Source organism: Dendrobates tinctorius, unplaced genomic scaffold, assembly GCF_039654945.1.
Source record: "Dendrobates tinctorius isolate UK_male_01 unplaced genomic scaffold, ASM3965494v1 ptg000064l, whole genome shotgun sequence".
NCBI classification, from domain to species: Eukaryota; Metazoa; Chordata; class Amphibia; order Anura; family Dendrobatidae; genus Dendrobates; species Dendrobates tinctorius.
The window spans coordinates 54,021,968-54,047,384 of NW_027361732.1; positions in this window are offsets into that span (position 1 = coordinate 54,021,968).

Below are 25,417 nucleotides of genomic sequence, written 5' to 3' on the forward strand. Positions count from 1 at the left end.
GGTGCATTATACTATATGGAGCACTATGAGGAGTGTATTATACTATATGCAGGACTATAGGGAGTGTATTATACTATATGGAGGACTATAGGGAGTGTATTATACTATATGGAGGACTATGGGGCACATTATATTATATGGAGGACCATGGGATGTAAATTGAAGATGTGCTGCTGATAACATGATACTGTATGGTGATCTGTTAGTGATCCATTAGTGATTGTTCTGTACCCATCATTCCTTCTCAGACGGTGGAAAGAGGCCAGGAAACAACTGTTGAACGACTTCAATATTGTTGATCACACTCATTTAGCGTCCTGAACTCAGCGCATGTAAATTCAAACAAAATGCTTTTGTGTGATGTCAATATGTTAGCGTTTGGGGCCCCATTTTAAACTTTGCCTAGGGCCCCACTTTGCCTAAAACTGGCCCTTTTCATTTAGTACTGCTGTGCCTTAGAACTGTGGTTGTACGTTTAAGAACCTTTCTCTGATGGTTCAGCGTACGCACTAGATACATATTCCCATCTTTGTTGTACATATCTAACAATATTCTCACAAATTGCTTTGGAACTGACTCAAAGACAAGTTTATTTTGTACATATTCTTATGAAGAACTGCCATCAGCTCGCTTTCAGAGAATCTTTAATTTACTCCTCTTTTCCCTTTCCAATGAATCTTTTAATGTGAGAAACTTGTCAGCTCACTCTTCACGGTACAAAATATGCGCGCTCTGCCATGCATACAAATTTGTCACCATACACAAAATGATGACACTGTTTTTGCTCTACCTTTGTCTGTATAACACGGGCAGACATTGAGGTGGTGTTATAAGATCACCATTGTTTCACCCCTCCGAGTTGTTTGACTTCCAGAATTCAGAGAAGCCTTTTATCAATTAAATGTATTTAAAAATATCTCTAGAGAATGAAAGGACTCACCTGACATCATTTCTGGTAATGACTTAATTATGGCTAATATTTTACCAGTCTGGCAATGATGGCTCACATGTTCATTAGAAGATGTCCTCCTGGGATAGCTTCTGTCACCACATTAAGGATCCCTGAGGCAGGACTCTAAAGTCTTTAGCTCACATAAAGACATTGCTCATAACATTTTACTGAATATCCACTATTAGCAAAAAGAAAGCCTGCCCCGGGAAGTGTTAGGTTTAGAGTTATTGTATGACCTCTGGCCTTATCAATAATGGCGCTATCATGTGTAACGAAAATGTATGGAAGTATGTCTCATCCTCGGGTCATCAGAAACAGCAATCAAAAAGGCAGCAAATATATAATATTGTATATGCCACGAACAATAGAGTAAATATATCAGCAAACAAAAACATTTACCAACAAGTAGAAACTTTATAACTAAAGTTGAGCAAAACGGGTCGGTCAAATTCATAAGTCGCCGACTGGATCAATCCTGACAAAAAAAAGGACCCGTCTGTCGACCCAAAATGTTGATGATCTAACCTTCATTAAGATGAACCATGCATGGGTTTCAAAGGATTTTGTCTCACCTTCCCCTGATGACACATAGGTTGCCAGAAAATTGGCTCGCTTTTGTCCTCCTCTTCCTCGGACTTCTCCAATTCCTCCATTTGCAGCTGCTGAAAGTCCAACATCAACATAATCCATTTTTTCAACTTCCCTAACTGGGCTGCCTCCCCCCAGGGCCTGGGTCACCAACTGGCGCACGCACCCGTGCGAGTGCCATTGCCCTGGACAGGTGGGTGGGCCCACTCTTGGGCAACGGCACTGGCACAGGGTCCCGCATAGTACAATCAAGTGTCTCTGACGTGGGGGTGCACACCCGCTGTCAGACACATCGGCATACTATGAGGAACCCTGTGCCAGTACCGCCGCCCATGAGTGGGCCCCCCTGCTTGCTCAGGGCCCCAGCATTTGCAATACATACCTCTCCCTGCTCCACCGCTGTGTAGTCTGGGCTTTTAAATCCTTCACTGGGACTGCCACTACAAATTTGGTGAACTGATAGATGATGGTTAAGACGTAGCTATGCCCTGTCCTGCTGGGCTCTATCTTCAGATGATCAATGGCTTTCATTTGTTATGGACGTCAACTCACAATGAGATGCAGTGGTGATTTATCATCAGCTTTCACGGTTTTCCTACTCACAGACGTGTGACATTCCTGCCCACATTTTTAAATGTGTCCTTTCATGCCAATCCAATAGAATCCCCTACGGCCTGTGGCTTCTGTCTTTTGCACTCCAAATATACCTGACAGATCATGATATGCAGTGAGGACCATGTCTACATCTCTCCCTGTGATCACAATTTGATGGAGATGAGTAACGGTGATGGGATCCACGGTACTGCGATACAGCAACCATTTCTTCACAAAGAACTGTTTTCGCTGTCTCCACAGACAAAGTAATTGAGGGTCAGCATCGCCTCTGAGAATTCTCCCGGGAGTTTTTCCCGTGATTAATAATTCCAAAATTTCTGCAATCACTCGACTTTCCATTCCGTCTGTACTTGTATCCATCTTGTTTCCTCTTGCGGAGAGTCTGGACTGTCTTACTGAGACTGAAATATATATGAAGACTTAAAAACACCCCAACAGTGTATACTGGTGTACGCTTCGAATACATTACCCTTTTTCTGCTTTTTAGATTCTTGTCTAATCCATACTGAGGCTGTGAGTGTCTTTGTCGGACTCCGGAAATATACACGGAGATTTTTAATGTTTAAACTATGCTATATATACCTGTTATCCGGTGATACTGTACCCTTTCTCAACTTTCTACAATCTTGTCGAATCCATACTGGGCCTGAGACCGTCTGAGTCTGCCTCCTGATTAGAGATGAGTGGTGTTCGAGACGACTGTTCGCCAAGTTCAAATTCAAGCTGTTTTGGGTGGTGTTCGAGCCGTTCGTCGAACTCGAACACTTTGCTTAAAATTCGGCTGTTCGAGGTTCCGTTTGAGAACGGTTCGTTCACCAAAAGCATAACTTTATTTTCACATTAATAATGGTTTTCAATGTTAATAGACAGTTTTATGGCATAGTAGTGGTGTCTGGTAGCCAGCGGTGTAGTACACCTGTCAAGTAGCTAAACCGTGTGTGTTTTTAATAATTTTTTACTGCATCTTGTCCAGAAAATCCTTTTGGGCCTTGTAGCACTGTCTGCTACTCAGCAGAGGAGCCCACCCGTGAACCTAGCTATGCCACCTGTTTATGAAAGAACCAGTTTTTGACTGCATTTTGCCCAGTTAATACTTTGGGCCTAGTAACTGTGTCTGCTACTTAGCAGAGGAGCCCACCCGTGAACCAAGCTGTGCCGCCTGTTTATGTAAGAATCATTTTTTAACTCCATTTAGCCCAGTGAATACTTTGGGCCTAGTATCTGTGTCTACTGCTCAGCAGAGGAGCCCACCCGTGAACCTAGCTATGCCGCCTGTTTATGTAAGCACTGTCTGCTACTCAGCGGAGTTGCCCACCCGTGAACCAAGCTATGCCGCCTGTTTATGTAAGAACTGTGTGCTACTCAGCAGAGGAGCCCAGCTGTTAAGCAAGCTACAGCACCTGTGGTTTGGACACTTAATTTTTTCACATTATTTCTGGAATGCCGGTTAGGCCTAATTCCAGAATTCCGGTTGACCTGCACTTACTAGGAAATCCTCGTTCGCGGGGAAGAATTGGAATCCCAGATCCCCATCACTAACGGGGTTCAGCGGGTTATCCGCACCTGTAAGCGACACATGCTGGTCCTTTCCGTGTAGCGCGCGTGCAGCCCCGGACATGTAAGGGCATGACAGACCTGCTATTGCTCGATCTCGTGTGCCAGAGCCTCGCGTGTCCCTCTAGTAAGCTGGACGCGGACTGCGGGGGCAAGCCGGAGTCTCGTTCGTTAACAGAATTAAGCTGACAAATCGCTAGCACAACTAAAAACGTCCATGCACCACCACCCACAGAATCGAGAAAGCTTGCAATCTGTCCATCCTTTCCGTGGCTGGCATGGTTGATGTTGCCCGTGTGGAGTCCAATTAAGCTGCAGGCTCCACTCCTGGTGGTGCCCTTCTGGAGATTCCTTTAAGGTTCAGCTTTGCAACCATACTGCCCCCGGAAACCAAACACTTTGCCTTCATGGACGCTGTTCGGAGGGTCGTGGGAATAACGCCGCCCAATCGGCAGTTGGCATAATTTATGGTGGGAAGTCCGACGGTATATGATCGTCTTCGATTTTAGAATTGTAGAATTTTTTTATTTTAGATTTTTATTCCAGCCTTTCTTGACTTTATAAGGTCATGACATGCCTATATCTGTGTCTCCTCCTCCTCCTCCTTTTACTCCTCCACCTCTTTTCTATATGTAGTTGCCCTTTTCTATATGTTATTTGTGTCTTCTGAGCATTTTGTCTGCTTTGGGACACCTTTTAAGGTGTTTTGTATGTGTTTTCTATGTGTTTGTATGTGTTTGTGTTTGCCTGCCATTGTTTTCAATGGGGTTCGACGGTGTTTGTCGAACGTTCGACGAACATTCGACGAACTTGCCTCCTGTTCGACGAACCGAACCAAACTTTAACACTAGCGGGGTGGCTCAACACTACTCCTGATATATAGATGTATATTTTTAATGTTTAAACTATGCTATATATACCTGGTATCTGGTGATACTGTACCCTTTCTGCTAGAAAGTCCTCCACCCACCACTCTAAGTGTATCAGTGACACCTGGAACATTGGCCCACATGTGTGATTATTTCTTGGGGATCTTCTTTTTATATTGTGGTGTGATCCATCCAGAGCGTGTGAGAGTCTGTGGGTTACTCCTGCAATTTATATGTAGATTTAAAAATTACCCCAACACTGTATACAGCTCTACGCATGTGATACATTACCCATTTACTGCTTTTTATATTCTGGTCTAAACCAAACTGACCAAGTGAGAGTCTGTTTCTGACTCTGGAAATAAATACTGAGATTGACAATGACCCCTACACTGTATACAGCTTTACGCTTCAGATCCATTACCGTTTTACAGCTTTTTATATTGTGTTGTAATCCATACTGAGCCTGAGAGCGTCTGTGTCTGCCTCCTGAAATCTATACCGAGATTTAGAAAGTTTAAACTATACTATATATACCTGCTATGTGATGATACTGTACCCTTTCTCTACTTTTTATATTCTTGTCTAATCCATACTGAGCCTGTGAGCGTCTCTGTGTGACTCATCAAATATATATGGAGATTTACAATTATCCTTTGACTGTATACAGCTGTACGCTTCTGATACAGTACCATATATCTGATGTAATTTTGGGTACATTTTCTCCAAAATTTGGAAGTATGGTGGAAGAGGCCGTGGACGTGGGCGTGGGGGGGCCAGCTGTTACTGATGGTGGTGGTGCATCTGCTGGTAGTGGCAAAAGCACAATAGCAGCTAAGGCAGGAGGTGTTGAGCCTGCATCATGGTCTGGCTCCAGAACGCCTGGAAGGCTACCTTTTCTGGGAGTAGGTTAACCGCTTTTAAAGCCGGAGCATCAGGAACTGGTTTTGGCTTACATTGCTGAAACAGACTCCAGCTAATATGCCATCCTCTTCTGAAGTTTTAAAAAATGCAAGCACTGAGTCGTCAAGTGCTGGCTCCTGGTCAGGAAGAACCCCTTTCCTTGCGTCCTTCACCCCCACCAAAAGTGAATGATGCAGCAAACCACACTTCACATTAGTCCATGTAGCTCTTTCTATCATACCATGCCTGGGTTATCAAGTCAAATCGTGAATTCCCCAGTCCAAGTTGAATCTGACATGGAGTGTGGGTGGCCAGCCAGGGCAGTGGGGTTAATCGGTACCGGGCAGGTGTCTCAGAGGGATGTGTCACGGTGGTGGTGACCCGGTGCGTGGCCCTGGGCGTCCATGCAAAGGGGTGAATAACATTTATAGGTGAATGATACGTGACGCCACCTGTGGTTTCTGATCAGATTAACCAGCGCTGCAGTGTCGCTTCTCTGGGACAGATGTTGTGGTGCAGCTAAGATGTAGAAGCCCTGCACAGGTAGGGCCGTAGTCGCAGGGCAGATGAAAGAGTTGGCAGATGGTGTGCAGTGCAGGATGTAGCAGAGCCGTGCGCCAGGCGCAGGAGAAAGATGACAGACACTGTCGTGCAGTTCCTTTACCTGTACTTGGTAAGTGCTGTCCAGGACCCAGAGTACAGATGGAGAAGGAGTTGGTCAGCCAGGAAGCAAATTAGGAATTCTCTCTCTGCAGATAGGTAGTGTGGCCTCCGCTCTAGCGCTTATCTGAGGTACTCACAGTACTGAGTTCACTGAAGTTCCCCCTGTTGACTCTCTTTTGGAACTTTCTCGTATGGCAGGCAGCCGTAGCCTTTTCCTTCTGGCTCACACACGTCGCTGCTGGGGCCTCCGAGCCTTAGTTGGGAACAGAGCATTTACAGCTGCTACTTCCTCCGGTTTCTGCTGCAGGACCGTCAGTGTCCCTACAAACTCGGAGACCGGAATCCGGACCATGCACTCCAGCTAGGAGTGAGCCTTAACTCTGCTCATCCTCCAGCTCCCCTTCTCACGTCCACACACTTCCCCTTCCCTTCACAGACTGCCCTAACTTTCCTCCTCCCGACCACAGAGAGCAGCTCCTCAGCAGTCAGGTTCAGAGCTCTCCCTGCTTGCCTGGAGTGGGAACTGTGTTGTGTGTTGGTTTAACTGCTAGAGAGATCCTTCGTTGCTTCCAAGCATGACATCACACTCCCTAGGAGGAAGGTAATGCCAATGTGGCGACCGTACTCCTGGGGGCGCCACAAGTGCACTGATGCCCAGCCACTGATAGATGATTCTGCTGGTACATTGACCCAGACCACTACATTCCCCTCGCACTCTATACAGCCAGAATCTGACCCTGATGAAACTCAGGTTCCCCTTCCTGCATACTATACTACCTTACACAGTGACAAAGAGGAAGGTGCAGAAGAAAGTGCAGGTTCCTTGAGCAGGTGGGGGGCATACTCATGGGCGATGGCACTGGCAAAGGGCCCCTCATAGTACACAAAAGTGTCTCTGCCGGCGGGAGGGCCCACCCGCCGTCAGACACACCGCCGTACTATGAGGGGCCCTGTGCCAGTGCCGTCGCCAACGAGTGGGCCCCCCTGCTTGCTCAGGATCACAGCACTTGCAAAGTTGAAATACTTACCTCTCCCTGCTCCACCGCCGTGACGTCTTCCACGTTTCCTGACAGTGACATTCTGGTCAGAGAGCGCAATGACATCACGTCTGTATGCCCTCTGCCTAAACAGTCCAAGTGCAGATTTATGGAAGATGGGGATGACGAGGAGTCCAGAGTACAGGGATTCCCTAGTGAGAAGACTTATTTAATTGTTTTAAAGGTTGGGAGCAATTTTTAGGGAGCACTATACTCTGGAGAATGATATATGGGGCCCACCATACACTGGAGCATTGCAAAGGTAGACATCAGACACTGGAGCAGCATTTACAGGGCCCATTATACACTGGAGCATTAGAAATGGGGCCCATTATATATGGAGCATTATTTGGGCCCATAAGACACTGGAGCATCATCCATGGGGCCCATCATATACTGGAGCATTGTAAATGGGGCAGATTATATATGGAGCATTATTTGGACCAATCGTACACTAGAGCATCATCCGTGAGGCCCATCATATGCTGGAGCTTTCCAAATGGGGGACATCAGACACTGGAGCAGCATTTACAGGGCCCATTATACACTGGAGCATTAGAAATGGGGCCCATTATATATGAAGAATTAATTGGGCCCATAAGACAGTGGAGCTTCATCCATGGGAACCAACATATACTGTTGCATTATGTGGAGCTCATCATATAATATATCGAACATTATATGGGACCAATGATTCTGTATGGAGAAATATATGGGCCTCATTACTATGTATGGCGCACTATGCGGTGGCCATAATACTGTATGGAGTAATATACTGTCCGCTTTTGGAGCTATTGGAGAATTTAAAATGGATATCAGTCATGTGATATAAGAAGTGAAGTATTTTTCATTGTACTATACCGCTATTTCTCTGCCGTATCAGAGGATCATGAATTGTGGCATGTGTTGAAGGAGCTCAGTGACACTCTTTGGCCCTTGGCCCATGAAAATCTGGAGCCAGCCCTACCCCCACCCACAACTTTAGCCAAATAACCCCCAGTTTTCAATGCCTAACTATTATTATAAAGTAAATTAAGGTTGACAAGCTTAAGTAATAAGAATTGATGTTTTTGGCATTAAAATGGGCACTGTAGGTGCGTTTCCTGTCCTCCACTCACTGCCGACTTTTCTTGACCATTGACTTGCATTGGGTTTCAGTCGGCGTTCGACTTTTCACGATAATCGGCCGTTGCGTTCCATGAAACCCGACTCGACCCGGAAAAAGGCAAAGTCGCTCATCTCTAGTCTGGGCAGTTGAATCCTTCATAGGGATGGCCACTACAAATTTGGTGAACTGATCGATGATGGTTAAGATGTAGCTATAGCCTGTCCTGATGGCCTCTACCTTCAGATGATCAATGGCTACCATTTGTAATGGACGTCAACTCACAATCGGATGCAGTGGTGCTTTATGATCAGCTTTCACAGTTTTCCTAGTCACAGACGTGTGACATTCCTGACACCATTTTTCAATGTCTCCTCTCATGCCAATCCAATAGAATCGCCTACGGCCTGTGGCTTCTGTCTTTTGCACTCCAAAGTGACCAGACACATCATGATAGGCAGTGAGGACCATGTCTACATCTCTCCCTATGATCACAATTTGATGAAGACGAGTAACGGTGATGGGATCCATGTTACTGCGATACAGCAATCCTTTCTTCACAAATAACTGTTTTCGCTGTCTCCACAGACAAAGTAATTGAGGGTCAGCATCGCCTCTGCAAAATCTATAGGGAGGTTTTCCTGTGGTTAGTAATTCCCAAATTTCTGCAAACACTCGACTTTCCGTCTGTGCTTGTATCCATCTAGTTTCCAGTAGCGGAGAGTCTGGACTGGCTTACTGAGACTGAAATATATACGAAGATTTAAAAGTATCCCAACAATTTATACTGGTGTATGCTTCGAATACATTTCCCTTTTTCTACTTTTTATATTCTGGTGTAATCCATACTGAGCCTGTGAGTGTCTGTGTCTGACTCTGGAAATATAGACGGAAACTTACAATTACCCCTAGACTGGATACACCTGGTATCTGCTGATACAGTACCTTTGTTCTAAATTTTTTATTATGGTATAATCCATGCTGAGTGAGCGTGTGTGGTTTACTCCTTCTATATACACGGAGATAAAAATTTTACCCTATACTATATACAGCTTCTATCTTGTTATACAGTACCATTGTTCGACATTTAGTATTACAGTCAAATCCATACTGAGTGAGCGTCTGAGGGTGACTACGGGAATATCTATATGGAGATTTAAATTGTACCCTATAATATATATACTTGCTATCTTGTTATCCAGTACCTTTTTATCAACATTTTGTATTATGGTCAAATCCAGACTGAGTGAGCGTCTGAGGGTGACTCCGGAAATGTATACTGAGATTTCAAATTTCACCAACAATGTATACAGCTCTACGCTTGTGATACATTACCCATTTACAGCTTTTTATATTCTTGTCTAATCCATACTGGGCCTGAGAACGTTTGTGCCTGCCTCCTGAAATATATACGGAGATTCAGAATGTTTAAACTATACTATATATACCTTGTATCTGGTGATACTGTACCCTTTTTAAACGTTTTATTTTTTTGTGTAATCCATACTGAGCCTGTGAGCGTCTGTGTATGACTCATGAAATATATACGGAGATTTACAATTATCCCTAGACTGTATAGAGCTGTACGCTTCTGATACAGTACCATATATCTGCTGGTATTTTGGGTACATTTTCACAAAAATTAGTAAGTATGGTGGAAGAGGCCACGGACGTGGGCATGGGGGGCCAGCTGGTACTGATGGTGGTGGTGGTGCATCTGCTGGTAGTGCCAAAAGCACAATAGCAGCTAAGGCAGGAGGTGTTGAGCCTGCATCATGGTCTGGCTCTGTAAGGCCTGTAAGGCTCCCTTTTCTGGGAGTAGGTAAACTTCTTTTAAAGCCGGAGCATCAGGAACTGTTTTTGGCTTACATTGCTGAAACAGCCTCCAGCTCTATCGCCTCCTCTTCGGAAGTTTAAAAAAAATGCAAGCACTGAGTCGTCAGTGCAGGCTTCTGGTCAGGAGCAACCCCTTTCCTTGGGTCCTTCACCCACACCATAAGTGAAGGATGCGGCAGTCCACACTTCAGATTACTCCATGAAGCTCTTTTCACATACCATGCCTGGGTTCATTCTAAATGCGGCACATTATATATGGAGCATTATTTGGGCCCATAAGACACTGGAGCATCATCCATGGGTTCCCATGATATACTGGAGCATTCTAAATGGGCAGATTATATATGGAGCATTATTTGGGCCCATAAGACACTGGAGCATCATCCATGAGGCCCATCATATACTAGAGCATTCAAAATGGGGGACATCAGACATTGGAGCAGCATTTACGGTGTCCATTATACACTGGAGCATTAGAAATGGGGCTCATTATATAAGGAGCATTATTTGGGCCCATAAAATACTGGAGCATCATCCTTGGGGCCCATCATATACTGGAGCATTCTAAATGGGGCAGATCAGACACTGGAGCATCATCCATGGAGACCATCATATACTGTAGCATTATGTGGAGCTCATCATATACTGTAAGGAACATTATATGGGACCAATTATTCTGTATGGAGAAATATATGGGGCTCATTATTCTGTATGGCGCACCATGTGGTGGCCATAATACTGTATGGAGTAATACACTGTCCATTTTTTGAGCTATTGTAGAATTTAAAATGCATAACAGTCATGTCATGTAAGAAGTGAAGTATTTTTCATTGTACTATGCCTATATTTCTGTGCCGTATCGGAGCATCATGAATTGTAGTATGTGTTAAAGGGGCGCACTTACACTCTTTGGCCCAGGGCACACGAAAACCTGTAGCCAGCCCTACCCCCCCACAGCTTTAGCCAAATAACCCCCAGTTTTCAATGCGTAACTATTAAGTAATAAGAATTGATGTTGTTGGCATTGAAATGGGCACTGCAGGTGTGTTTACTGTCCTCCACTCCCTGCCAACTTTGCTTCCCCTTTGACTTGCGTTGGGTTTCGTGTTTCAGTCGGACCTCTGACTTTTCCCTATAGTCGGCCGATTTCGTTCGACTCGACTTTTGAAAAAGTCGGGTTTCATGAAACCCGACTCGACCCTAAAAAAGTCAAAGTCATTCATCTCTATTTATAACCATATAACCAGCACACCTCCATGTTATATATCATAATAACATACATTCCTATGATTATATAATAAAATTAACGGGGCTGTCCAGTTTATAGACATAAAGCAGAAAATTCATTAAAATGTCAATTCCGCAGCAATTTTTATTTTAAGCTAAGCCAGTACCCTAACTTCACCTGGTTCCATATATGTGCCAATACAGAAATATTGGCCATTAGTGTTCCCACACAGTATGGTAACCTTTCCATGCACCCTATAGTGCTTTGTAAACAGTCTGATGCCCACACATAGTATAATGCCCTCATAGTGCACACCACACATAGTATAATGCACTCACAGTGCACAACACACATAGTATAATGCCCTACAGTGCACACCACACATAGTATACTGCCCTCACAGTGCACACAACACATAGTATACTGCCTTCACAGTGCACAACACACATAGTGTACTGATGGGAAATCTTGAAAAAGGAGATTCTCAAAGTACAATCGTTAACAATTCTGAAAAGAGGGAAGAATAGGAAGCATTTAAAGAAGCCAGGATGGATGAACACATAACTTAAACGCATGCTAAAAAGGAAGAAAGAAATGTTTATCAAATGGAAAGAGGGAGGCATATCTAAAAAAGAATATAATGCTGTCTGCAGAACCTGCAGGTCATGAATCAAATTATTTAAAGCTGACAATGAATTAAGGCTTGCAAGAGATGTCAAAAGCAATAAAAAAAGGATTTTGGTGATATGTCAAAAGTAAAAGAAAAGTCAAAGATGCTATAGGATTTTTACAGGATGAAAATGATGAAATGGTAGACAGGATGTTGAGAAGGCTGAACTTTTAAATTCCTATTTTGCATCTGTTTTCTCTCAGAAAGGAAATGTAACATCAACTGATCTTCACTGTCCTATTAAGGGAATAGAAGAATCCAGGATATCTATAAAGAGAGATAGTGAGGAAACACTTAGCTAACATAAATGAATTCAAGTCTCCAGGTCCAGATGAATTACACCACAGAGTACTGAAGGAGACAGCAGAATAAATTTTTGAACCACTCTCCATAATCTTTGAAAAGTCTTGGAGAACATGAGAAGTCCCAGAAGACTGGAGAAGAGCAAATGTTGTTCCTATCTTCAAAAAGGGCAAGAAGGTGGACCCAGAGAACTATAGGCCAGTAAGTCTGACTTCTATACCAGGAAAGATCTTTGAACAAATTATGAAACAGCATGTATGTAAGTACCTGGATAATAATGAAGTGATTAAACATAGTCAGCATGGGTTTGTAAGTAATAAGTCATGTCAGACTAACTTAATTTCCTTCTATGACAGAATCACTGACTGGGTGGATCAGGGAAATGCTGTAGATATAGTATATCTTGACTTCAGCAAAGCATTTGACAAAGTATCTCACACAATCCTTATTAAAAAAAATGACTAAGTATGGAATGGACACGGCAACTGTTAGGTGGATTCATAACTGGCTTAGTGATTGGACCCAAAGAGTGGTCATAAATATCTGCACATCCAGTTAGAAGAATTTCTCAAGTGGGGTACAACAGGACTCTGTCCTGGGCCCTATATTGTTCAACATTTTTATCAATGATTTAGATGAAAGAATTGAGGGTAAGCTGATTAAATTTGCTGATGACACAAAGCTAGGAGGGATAGCTAATACTAGAGAAGAGAGAGATGATTCAAAAAGACATAAATAAACTGGAGCAGTGGGCAGCAACTAACAGAATGGTTTTTAACAGGGGAAAATGTAAAGTACTACATCTGGCCAATAAAAATGAAAAAAAAACATATACAGAATCGGAGGAATAGGGCTAAGCAACAGCACATGTGAAAAAGATTTGGGTATACTAATAGATCACAGACTGAACAAGAGTCATCAGTGTGATGCAGCAGCAAAAAAGGCAAATACAATTCTAGGATGTATTAACAGAAGCATACAGTCTAGATCACATGAAGCCATTATTTCCCTCTACTCCTCTTTGGTCAGACCTCATCTGGAATACTGTGTCCAGTTTTGGGCACCACAATTTAAAAAAGACATCAACAAACTGGAGCAAGTAATTCATCCATTACTCTTCCCAAGAAAGAAGCTCCTTGATGCAAATGGATCCGCTGCGGGCATCCATACACTTGAATAAAATGTTTGCAGATGGCGTACTCAGCGGACTCAGCCGTCTGGTCCTGGGTGGGCGTCACCACCGCAAACTTCGTGAAATTTTCTACCATTACTAGACAGTGGTCGTATCCTTGGTGGGCCAGCCCGATGGTCAAATAGTCGATGGTCAACAGTTCCAGGGGGCTGAGGTTACTATCGTCTGAGTAGGAGCTCTTTATTACAGGGACTTGGCCAACTCACAGGCCCGACAGAGTCTACAAGCCTCCTCGACCGCTGCTCTTAGCCATGGGGGTAAATAAACTCCTGCAGCCACTGGAAAATTTTTTCAAGACCGAAGTGAGCCCCTTTATCATGAGCTTCAATGGCCACGATAGACAGCACCGTCTCTGGAACCACCACCTGCCAGGAAGCCCCAAGTTCCCTCTGTAGCTTAACCTTCCAATATAACAGCCTGTTTCTCATCTGGAGGCGCTTCCACTGTTAGAGTATCTTCAATGCTTCTGGAGTCAGAGCACTCCGCTGTTCTGGACTAGGCAGCTTCTTCAGTGTCACCCAGTGTCTGAACAGAGAAAGTTCACGATCTTCCTGCTGCAACTGGAACCACTCATCCCGAGATTTTCCCAACACTCCTTCATGATGGGGGGCCTGTATTTGGTCCAGCGTGGCCGCCACCATCCCAGCGGTCTTTTGAAACCAGAGAACCTACTCTTCCTCCAGCATCTCATCTTTACTTTCTCCTGGTGGTGCATGTCTTGCTCTGGACAAGTTGTCGGCATGGGTGTTCTCCGCCCCCTTTTATAACCGATTCTGTATCGGAACTTTGCCATCTGGGCCACCCAGCATTGTTCCAGGGCCCCTAACTTCGCATTCTCCAGATGCACTAACAGGTTGTTATCAGTGCGCACCATCACTTCCGAGCCGGACTGGTATTCTGGGAATCTCTCTGTCATGGCCCACAACAACGCCAGCAACTCCAGCTTGAAGGAACTGTAGTTATCCAGGTTGCGTTCGGAATCATGAAGAGACCAGCTAGCTGAGGTGATCACCCTCTCTCTCCCATTCTGCACCTGCGACAACACAGCCCCAAGTCCATGCAAGCTGCCATCAGTGTGGAGAATGAACGGTATAGAGAAGTCTGCATAAGCCAGTACCAGAGCTTCGGTCAGCGCCTTCTTTAAGTCACAAAATACCTTCTCTTTACTCTCCTCCCCACAGATGGATCGACTCTTGGCATTTGGAGGTACCCCTTTTAGGAGTTCGAGTAACGGTTGCACCACCCAGGCAAAGTTCTTCATGAAACGACGGTAGTATCCCTTCAATCCCAGGAACGCTCGGACATCTTTTACGTTCTCTGGGGTCGGCCAGTCTCAAATCACTGCAATTTTCTCCTGTGACTGCTTCACTCCCTCGGCAGAAATGACATGACCTAAGTACTCGATCTGGGTCCGGAACAAGTGACATTTTTGGGGTTTCACCTTTAGTCCATACTTCTGTAAACAGCTCAACACTTGCTCTAGTCTCTGCAGATGATTTTAAAACAAGGCAGCGTATACGATAATATCATCCAGATAGGTGCGCGTGGCCTCAAAGTTCAAATCACCTAGACACCTCTCCATCAGTCGTTTGCATGTATTGGGGAGCATTGGCCAGGCCAAACGGCATTCTGTTGAGCTCAAAGATGCCCATGGGAAGTATAAAGGTCATCTTCGCACGATCCTTTTCTGACATGGGCACTTGTGCACTCAGCTATAGTGTGAGCTTTTTAACACTATTCAAAAAAAAACCTCAGGTGTCAAATGTTGCACACAGCCTAGAGAGTATCCCACATAAAGTCAATTAAAACATAACCTTTAATGAACCATTAAAAGGACATAACATACAAAAACACTACAAAAAAGTGCTCATGTGAACCAGTGCTCAATAAAAAATGGTTTGGTCTCACCATTGGTATTAGATATAGCATTCCAGCATCAGGGCGTATCCTGCTGGAGAGACGATCCACTCATGGGGAGCTAAGACATGGTAAAGCCAGTGTTAATGTAAAGTATTCCCCTACACTCCCTGTCGTGCCCCAGTGTTACTCCTGTCCTAACAAGGACAGGCCCCAAGTGGATCCTGTAGTGGACACCCCCACTGATAAGGGGAAAAGTAGACAGAAGCTCCCTACGCCTTTCTTCCCCAATGGTGGGGATTCATCAGGGGAGTCAAATAGATATAAAGCAGTAGGAAAGGATATATAGAATCAGTGTTATCCGTTAAGTCCACAGGCCCTGCAGTGGCGAGGTGCCTAACAAACTAGTGTGACTGTCCCTGTCACTACCAAGTGGAGTCCTGGAGGGGAAAGCACATGGACTCTTGATAAAGACTCCATTATTGGTATGCTCCACCCCAGCATCTGACATCAGATCGCAAACTGCTACTGATATTAACCCCCTGCATTCCATCAGCTGCTACCGATATTAACCTCCTGTTTTCCAAAATGCAGGACACATGCAAGGAAACGGCCATATTACCTATTGTTTCTAATATCATATTTCATGCGTCCAAAATGTGAATGGTATCAAAAACAGGTTAATGCAGCCACCTCCTATATTCCAAAATACAGGACGCGTGAAACAGAAACTGCCACAGTGGACATAATTACCAGAGTGGCATTTAATGCAATCAGAGTGTTAATAGCGTCCTAGGGCAATAAATACAGCTGCTACTGATATTAACCCCCTGCATTCCATCAGCTGCTACCGATTACCAGAATCGCATTTAATGCGATCAGAGTGTGAATGGTGTCCTAGAGCAATAAATACGGCTGCTACTGATATCAACCCCCTGCATTCCATTAGCTGCTACCGATATTAACCTCCTGTTTTCCAAAATACAGGACGCATGCATGCATGCATGCAAAGAGACGGCCATATTCTCCATTGTTTCTAATATAATATTTCATGCGTCCAAAGTGTGAATGATCTCATAAAAAGGTTAATGCAGCCTCCTCCTATATTCCAAAATACAGGCCGCGTGAAACAGAAACTGCCACAGTGCACATAATTACCAGAATCGCATTTAGGCTGTGTGCCCACGATGCGTTTCCGCAGCGTTTGAGCCGGATCAGACGCTGCAGGAATGCTTAAAAGATGCATCAAATTAATTAGCATGCGTTTTTGGCTTTTTATGCCAATGCATGCGTTTTTAACCGCTCAGGAATCGCTTAGCGGCTAAAAACGCAGCATGCTCATTAATTCCCGCATTGCTTAGCGTTTTTAGCCATCCCCAATGTTCCCAGAAATCGCGTGTCAAAAAACACGTCAAAAATGCGTCAAAAAACGCGCAAGAAGCGCACAGAAAAAGAAGCGCGTTTTCTGGGAAAGGGGATCCTTTTCCTGAGCGTTTAAAAACGCTAGCGTGGGCACATAGCCGTAATGCGATCAGAGTGTGAATAGCGTCCTAGGGCAATAAATACAGCTGCTACTGATATTAACCCCCTGCATTCCATCAGCTGCTACCGATTACCAGAATCGCATTTAATGCGATCAGAGTGTAAATGATGTCCTAGGGCAATATATACCGATGCTACTGATATTAACCCCCTGCATTCCATCAGCTGCTACCGATATTGACCTGTTTTCCAAACTGCAGGATGCATGCAGGGAGACGGCCATATTACCCATTGTTTCCAATATCCTATTTCATGCGTCCAAAGTCTGAATGGTATCATAAACAGGTTAATGCAGCCTCTTATGTTCCAAAATATAGGACTGCCACTGTGCACATAACTACCAAAATCGCATTGAATGCGATCAGAGTGTGAATGGTGTCCTAGGGCAATAAATACAGCTGCTACTGATAATAGCCCCCTGCTTTCCATCAGCTGCTACCGATATTAACCTGTTTTCCAAAATGCAGGACGCATGCAGGGAAACAGCCATATTACCTATTGTTTCCACTATCATATTTCAATTTCATGCGTCCAAAGTGTGAATGGTATCATAAAAAGGTTAATGCAGCCTCCTCCTATGTTCCAAAACACAGGACTGCCACTGTGCACATAACTACCAATGCAATTTAATGCAATCAGAGTGTGAATGGTGTCCTAGGGCAATAATTGCAGCAAGTCTCTCCGATACTCTAAGCATAAACCGCACACTAAAGGAATGACTTTGGAAGGAAAGCACTGCAATCCCATTAAAGAGATGTCAGGCAGTCAGGGATATTCATGCAAATTGTTTATATCATTTGCACTGATCTTATATTTAAAAATCCAAAATTAACAGGGTGAAAAATACCGTCCTATAAATATTATAATGAGTTACATGACTGGGGGATGGAAGATTTTTTAATATCCACCGAGTATAATTATAGATTATACTCAAGAATCAAAAGAATTTGTGAACCAATTATCTGGGCGAATCGACAAGAGGGGCCAAAATATCAGAAAAAAATTTATAATGATTAGTAGGTATACAGAATGTACACTTAGTATCCCCAGAGGAACTCCACATCAGTACATGATTTAATGGTTGACATACACTCAGAATTGTCCTTGTGTAGACTCTTATTTTCAAGTTTAGCCCAGGACATACAGTAAAACATAAAGGAGTGTCAAAATGATACAGGAGAGATAATCTCCCTTCATATATGATATTAAGCAATCCTGTTTTTTAGTCTGACGCTATAGCTCGCAGGGCCTGGAGCAAACTTTCCACAATGTACTAGAATGTTCGGCAGACCAAAAGATCCACCAAGCAGATAAGAAAAAGAATATATAATAGAAAGCAGCCAAAATTTAACTGCTCATTCAAACCAAGGGGATGGCATGTATTCAATAGAAAAATCCACCTAGTTTCCATTTGTAGCAGCATTTTATCAAAATCACCTCCCCGTGGAGGTATCTTGAGTTTATCAATACCCATAAAGCGGATGGTGCCAGTATCCCCTCCATGTGTGCCATTTACATGTCAAGCAATGGGGGTATCTCTCTGGTTACGAATATCCCCCAAATGATCACCAATACGTCTTCTGAATTCTCGGATCGTTTTCACAATATAGGTCATTCCACAATCACATTAAGCCCTGTAAATAATACCTTTAGTTTTACAGTTAATGAATTCCTTAATTTGATAGTGTTGCTGTGTATTAGAATTGAAAAATTCCCTCCCCACCTCAACAGAATCGCATGCCACACAGTTCCCACATTTGTAGCAGCCTACCGGTTTCCTTGGTAGCCACGTTTCCTGTTTCGGTGGGGCAAAGTGACTGTGTATCAAACGATCACTCAGGGTTCGGCACTTCCTATACGTGATTTGGGGACTTTCCCCAATCACATCTCTCAAGTCCTCGTCCATTTTAAGAATGTCTCAGTGTTTCTTAATGATCTGTCTCACCGCCGGAGCCCCATTATCAAAAGAACAAATTAGTCTCATTTCTTTTGGTACCCTCTCTTCTCTATTGCAGGGAGTTAACAACATAGTCCTTGGTTGATGGCTCGCAAATCGATATGACTCCCTCAACACCAGGTCCGGATACCCTCTGGATAGAAATCTTTGTGTTAGATCGTCTGCCTTGACCTTAAAATCAGCATTATCAGAGCAATTACGTTTTAACCTAAGGTATTGCCCCTTAGGAATTCCTCTTTTGAGGGGGTATGGGTGGTGACTCTCCCACCTCAAGAGTGAGTTGGTGGCGGTAGGTTTCCTGTAGACAGATGTTTCCAAACTATCACCCCACGTGGATTTTGTAATCATTACATCCAGAAATGGTAATTGTCTCTCCTGTATATCATAGTCACATAGACAACATCGATTATCAAGATACACTTATATTGCTATGCGAGGTAAGATAAATATAACCAAATTTTTATTATTGGGAAAACTTCATCCAAAACTGGTATTAAAATCACCCCTATAGTTTCATTCACACAAAGTTGTTCCATCAACACATCATATTTTGAGGGTAGAGGCTCGACAAGCAAGATATATTATTGCACGCCAGAGCAATGGCCATACAAGGCATGAGACAGTACCCAACAATATAATACGCATCATAAAAGCCCAGTAATTGAAAAGAGTGTCCAAAAATGATCTCCATATAGGGCATGAATCATTGTCAATCCTGATTTGAAAAATGCTTCATAGATGTCAATGTTGTTATTATAAATTGGCCATTATCACATGATATCAGTGTAGACAAACATAAAAATAGTCTTCACTGAACCCAAGCTATGGGAAACTGTATCCCAAGTAATCCCAAACCCATATAGGGTTCCAAATCACCATCAACATCCACAGGCTCCACCCTAAATGGCATGAGGAAATAATATGGACATCAGCAATGTCCCCTATACATCCATCATGATAAAGAGAAAATTATTTTGTTTATGTTATATTCAAGTTGCTAACTCTGGACCAGCAGCATTGGACAGCCCACAATGATGTAGGAATATCCAATTACTACTGATGCCAACCAGCACTCCTGCACATGAAGAAAATGTATCCCACCCATAAGTGGTTTCTAATATCTACACATGCCGACCAACTCATATTAATGTTATGGGCATATTAGATGTGAAAGTGCCAAACAAATGAGAAAAGGCAAATGAAAAAAGGCAATCCACCAACCAACATGAGAGCGAGAGGCATTCTCACATACCTATTGGGTTGCGGATAGTAATATTAATACACAGGCTCCATCCTGAACAATGTGAGATGGAGTGATTACAGAAACGGGGTGGCTCCTATGAACCCAACTCAATGCAGGGAGCAAATGTTTTTGAATCTGAAGCCATAAAATTAGGAAACATGAAGCCCAAAAGGAGGTTTACCAAACTCTATTATTGGCAACAATTATATCATGCATATTATTCACACAACTCCAGCAGGTCCCTCAATATCAACCATGGAGAAAGTCACAAATTATTCATCGGCCAAAGTATATTCATAGATCTTTATCGTCGGCCAATATCATTGAGAAAATCCTAAATGGACTCAATGACTGACAAAATGTCATAGAAAGGAAGAAAGCAATGAGACCGTTATAATGCATCAAAAATCCAGCCGAGTCAAGTAATGTCCAAAGTTAATAGATGAAACGGTGAGATGAAGAATCCAAAAGAATCCAACGATGTCCAGAATTGGACCAATATTCACTTGTTCATCAAATAAGAAACGAGAAGCGTGTGTCGAAGACTCCAATAAAGCAGGATAATCTTGAAAAATATGTTCCACAATCAGAAGCCCAAACCAAACCGGTTGAAAAATGAGAGATTCTGAAAATAAAACACGCAAATAAAAATCAAAGATTATCACACCTGTTTGTAAAAACCGGTAAAAAGAAGATCTTCATTCAGTCCCAGTGGTGTCCAGCTCCTGAGATTTTAAACCCACTTAGACTCCTGTTTCAGTAATTCTAAAGAGATATTCCCTCCACGAATATCTGGTGATATTAATTCCAGGCCCAAGACCCGTATCCCAGTACTACAACTATTGTGGTCGCGTTGAAAGTGCAGAGCAACTGAACTCAGAGTTTTACCTTTTTCTTTATCAGTCCTCGCGGTATTAATGTTAGAGAGATGTTGCTGAATTCTTTTGCGAAGTTCCTGTGTAGTTTGACCAATATAGATCTGAGGACAGCGGCAAACCAGGGCATACACCAAATTCCTAGACCTACAATTGAAATAGGTTTTAGAAAAAATTGGCGATTTCAAGGTAGGGAGAACAACCCCTTCACTGCCCACCGTAAGGTGACAAATGTTACATCCACCACAAGAAAAAGTACCCACCAAATCTGTACCCCTGTTTAACTTGTGTGTGGGCCTCTTAAAATGGCTATGGCAGAGAGAGTCCTTAAGGGATTGTGCACTCCTAGCTATTAACGTGGGCCTTGAGTCTATGTGGGGTGCCAATTTAGGGTCATTTGTCAACATGTCCCAATATTTGGACAAAATACCACGTATATTATGCCACTGATTATTGTAGGTGGTAATTAACCCAATGGGTTTAGTAGCATTCCTCATTCTAGGCTGTAATAGTTGTTTCCGATTACTATTCTTCGCTGTCTGGAAAGCCCTAGAAATTACTTTTTGAGGATATCCCCTGTTCTTAAAGCGGTCTGTCAAATCCCGTGCCTGAGTAAGGAAATCCTGTTGTTCAGAGCAGTTTCTTCTTACCCTATAGAATTGGCCCTTCGGGATGCCATTTTTAGATGGTCAGGGTGGAAACTTGAGTAATGTAAGATGCTGTTGGTGTTTGTAAGTTTCCGATATAATGAAGTCTTCACAGTGCCTTCTTCTATCGTCAAATTAAGATCAAGAAATTCTGCCACAGAATCCACAAAGTTCGCTGTAAGATGGATATTAAAAAGATTGTCATTAAGCAGATGTATAAATTTTTGACATTCATCCAAAGAACCAGTCCAGAATAGCAGCACATCATCAATATATCTGAACCAATTGAATACATGGCTCTTAAAGTCCACTAGATTGTAGACATAATTGACCTCCCACCACCCCAAAAATAAATTGGCATACGACGGCGCACATCGTGCCCCCATCGCAGTCCCAGATACCTTCCTATAGAAGGAACGGTCAAAGACGAAATAATTCTTGTCCAGAATGAAGCTCAATAAATCCACGATAAAAGAGTCATGTTGTCGATCACCTGTAGTGTGTTGCTCCAAGAAGAAAGATACTGCCTGGATTCCCAAGTCATGCCGTATGTTGGTATATAGTGATTCAACGTCAAGAGTGACGAAAAGGGTATTGGGGGGGAATTTGTAGCTCACTAAGTACAAACTGTAAATGTGGTGTGTCCTTAATAAAAGAATCCAAAGTAGTTACTAATGGTTGCAGAAAGAAATCAACATAAATGCATGGTTTCTCAAAAATCCCCCCAATCCCAGAAACAATCGGCCTACCTGGCGGCTCTTGAATCAATTTATGCAATTTAGGCAGCATATAAAAGGTCGGGACCCTTGGATGGTGGGTAGTCAAAAAGTCTTTTTCTTTTTGATTAATAACATTCTGTGCCAATGCCATGGAGAGTAATTTTTCCAATTTTGAATTGAACACCACAGTGGGATCTGATGGAAGTAGCTGGTAAAACAAAGTATTGTTTAATTGTCTTTTTGCTTCCTTAACATAAAGTTCAACAGACCAGATGACAAAATTCCCCCCTTTATCTGCCTCCCTGATGATAAGATCTCTATTGTTGCCAAGTTCCCGTATAGCATTTCTTTCAGACTGGTTAGTATTGTTCAGATAATTTGGTCTCTCATCAAGTGACCGTATATCCCCACTCACCACGTCGAAAAAAATCTGTATCACAGGGAAGAGTGAGAAGCTGGGGGTGGCCTGAGAAGGTAAGCGTCCCTTGAAGCGTGTCATCGTCAATGGATGTTCATTTTCCTCCAATAATGAAATAAGGTCCCTCAAGACTTGCCTCTCCTCCATCGGCAGACTGTCAATAATAGATGGTTGGTGGTACATTAATATAAAAGTAAGTTGTCTACAAAACATGTACAAGTCTTTAACAAACGTGAATTTGTCCAAAGGATTCATAGGACAGAAAGAAAGACCCCATTGTAAGACTGAGATTTCAATCTCTGATAATTTATATTGTGACAAATTAATAATTGACAGCTTACCCTGATTGGGCTGAAATCCTGTTGAGGAAGGGGCAATAAGGGCCAACGAAGCATTCAGTATTTCCGCCTCTGCCTGGTTTCCCTCCGATATTTGGGGGACCATTGTCTGTACCCCCTGGTTTTCTTTTTTTGATCTCTTGCCATGTCAGCCCCTCCTATGGCGCCTTCTATATCGCTCTGCTCTGACGATAAAAAATCGCTTGACTGGGAATCAACTGCTGTCAGAATGTTTGGTACCATTGGTTATGGGGAGAGAGGTCACCGTGACATCCTCAAAAATCCCGAGCCTGATTATTCCAAGCCGCCTTATGGATTTTAATAATGGAAAAGCCTACAAGTGGTTACATAGGGGAAACAAAAGACGCTTTTTTCCTGATAACACTCTCAATAAGGACAACTCGACAGCAGTTGATTCCCAGTCAAGCGGTCAGCCGGACAGTCAAGTGAGACAGCTGCATAGAAATATATGCAGCTGTCACACTCAGGTCAGGAGAGCCGCTGGCCAGAATGTGCACTGTTCTGATCTCATTCAAATTTTTTTTTTTTCAACTGTTTGACTGCGCCCCTACTTGTATATGTTTGAGGAAAAGGTGCGTGTAAATGGGTGTGGCTTAATAATGGGTGTGACTTAAAATGGGTGTGGCTTAAAATAGGTGTGGCTTAAAATGGGGGTGGTTTTCCTACACACAAACACAGAACCTGTTGTTAAAAATTTGAATCCCACCACTGGGCACTGTGAAGACTTCATTATATCGGAAACCTACATCCACCAACGGCATCTTACATTACTCAAGTTTCCGCCCTGACCATCTAAAAAAACGGCATCCCAAAGGGCCAATTCTAAAGGGTAAGAAGAAACTGCTCTGAACAACAGGATTTCCTTACTCAGGCACGGGATTTGACAGACCGCTTTAAGAACAGGGGATATCCTCAAAAAGTAATTTCTAGGACTTTCCAGACAGCGAAGAATAGTAATCGGAAACAACTATTACAGCGTAGAATGAGGAATGCCACTAAACCCATTGGGTTAATTACCACCTACAATAATCAGTGGCATAATATACGTGGTATTTTGTCCAAATATTGGGACATGTTGACAAATGACCCTAAGTTGGCACCCCTCATAGACTCAAGGCCCACGTTAATAGCTAGGAGGGCGCAATCCCTTAAGAACTCTCTCTGCCATAGCCATTTTAAGAGGCCCACACACAAGTTAAACAGGGGTACACTTTGGTGGGTACTTTTGCTTGTGGTGGATGTAACATTTGTCACCTTACGGTGGGCAGTGAAGGGGTTGCTCTCCCTACCTTGAAATCGCCAATTTTTTTTAAAACCTATTTCAATTGTAGGTCTAGGAATTTGGTGTATGCCCTGGTCTGCCGCTGTCCTAAGATCTATATTGGTCAAACTACACAGGAACTTCGCAAAAGAATTCATTAACATCTCTCTAACATTAATACGGCGAGGGCTGATAAAGAAAAAGGTAAAACTCTGAGTTCAGTTGCTCTGCACTTTTTACGCGACCACAATAGTTGTAGTACTGGGATACGGGTCTTGGGCCTGGAATTAAAATCACCAGATATTCGTGGAGGGAGTTATCAGTCAGTGCAGCGGAGAGGGAGTCAACTTTCTCCTGTCGCTTTCCCGCCAAGTATGACCCGTTCCCGTGCTCAGTCCTCTTTATATTCCCCGCACCCCCTGCTGTCCAGCGTGAAGGTCCTTCCCTCCCAGAAGAACCCTCCCCCGGCAACAGTGGTGACAGTCCGCACAGTTCCGGCCTCAAAGAGAACCGGAAACAACTGACTCTGTCTTGGCTCATCTTCTTACAGATGTATCCGAGCTATGAGGCAAATCAATAAAGTTGTGTTTCTGTACGTTCTATAATATCAATGTTAGTAACATTCTTTTTTTAAACAAACAGCATCTGTGATGTTTTTCATTTCCACTTTGTAAATGTATACATAGCCGTCAACACTACATAATTAGTATTTGTTAGACCACACATGCACAGTTGCCTGATGTATTTTGTACGTAAGCCTTTAGTTATATTTTTGTAGGCTTCATGTGTCCGCCAATATTTATTCATTATGTCACTTTTAATTTTGAATGTCAAGATAGTGGCTAACAATGGTAAATGTTTCAAACCTATGTAATAACTATTATTTTGTTTGTTTTTTTCCCTTTTAAACAGTGAATGATATCACTCTACGCTGGCACAGCTGCATGGATACATACAGATGTGAGCATCAACCATTTGCCTAAAGCGGGTCTGCAACCTCCAGAAAAAGGCCTTATATTTATAT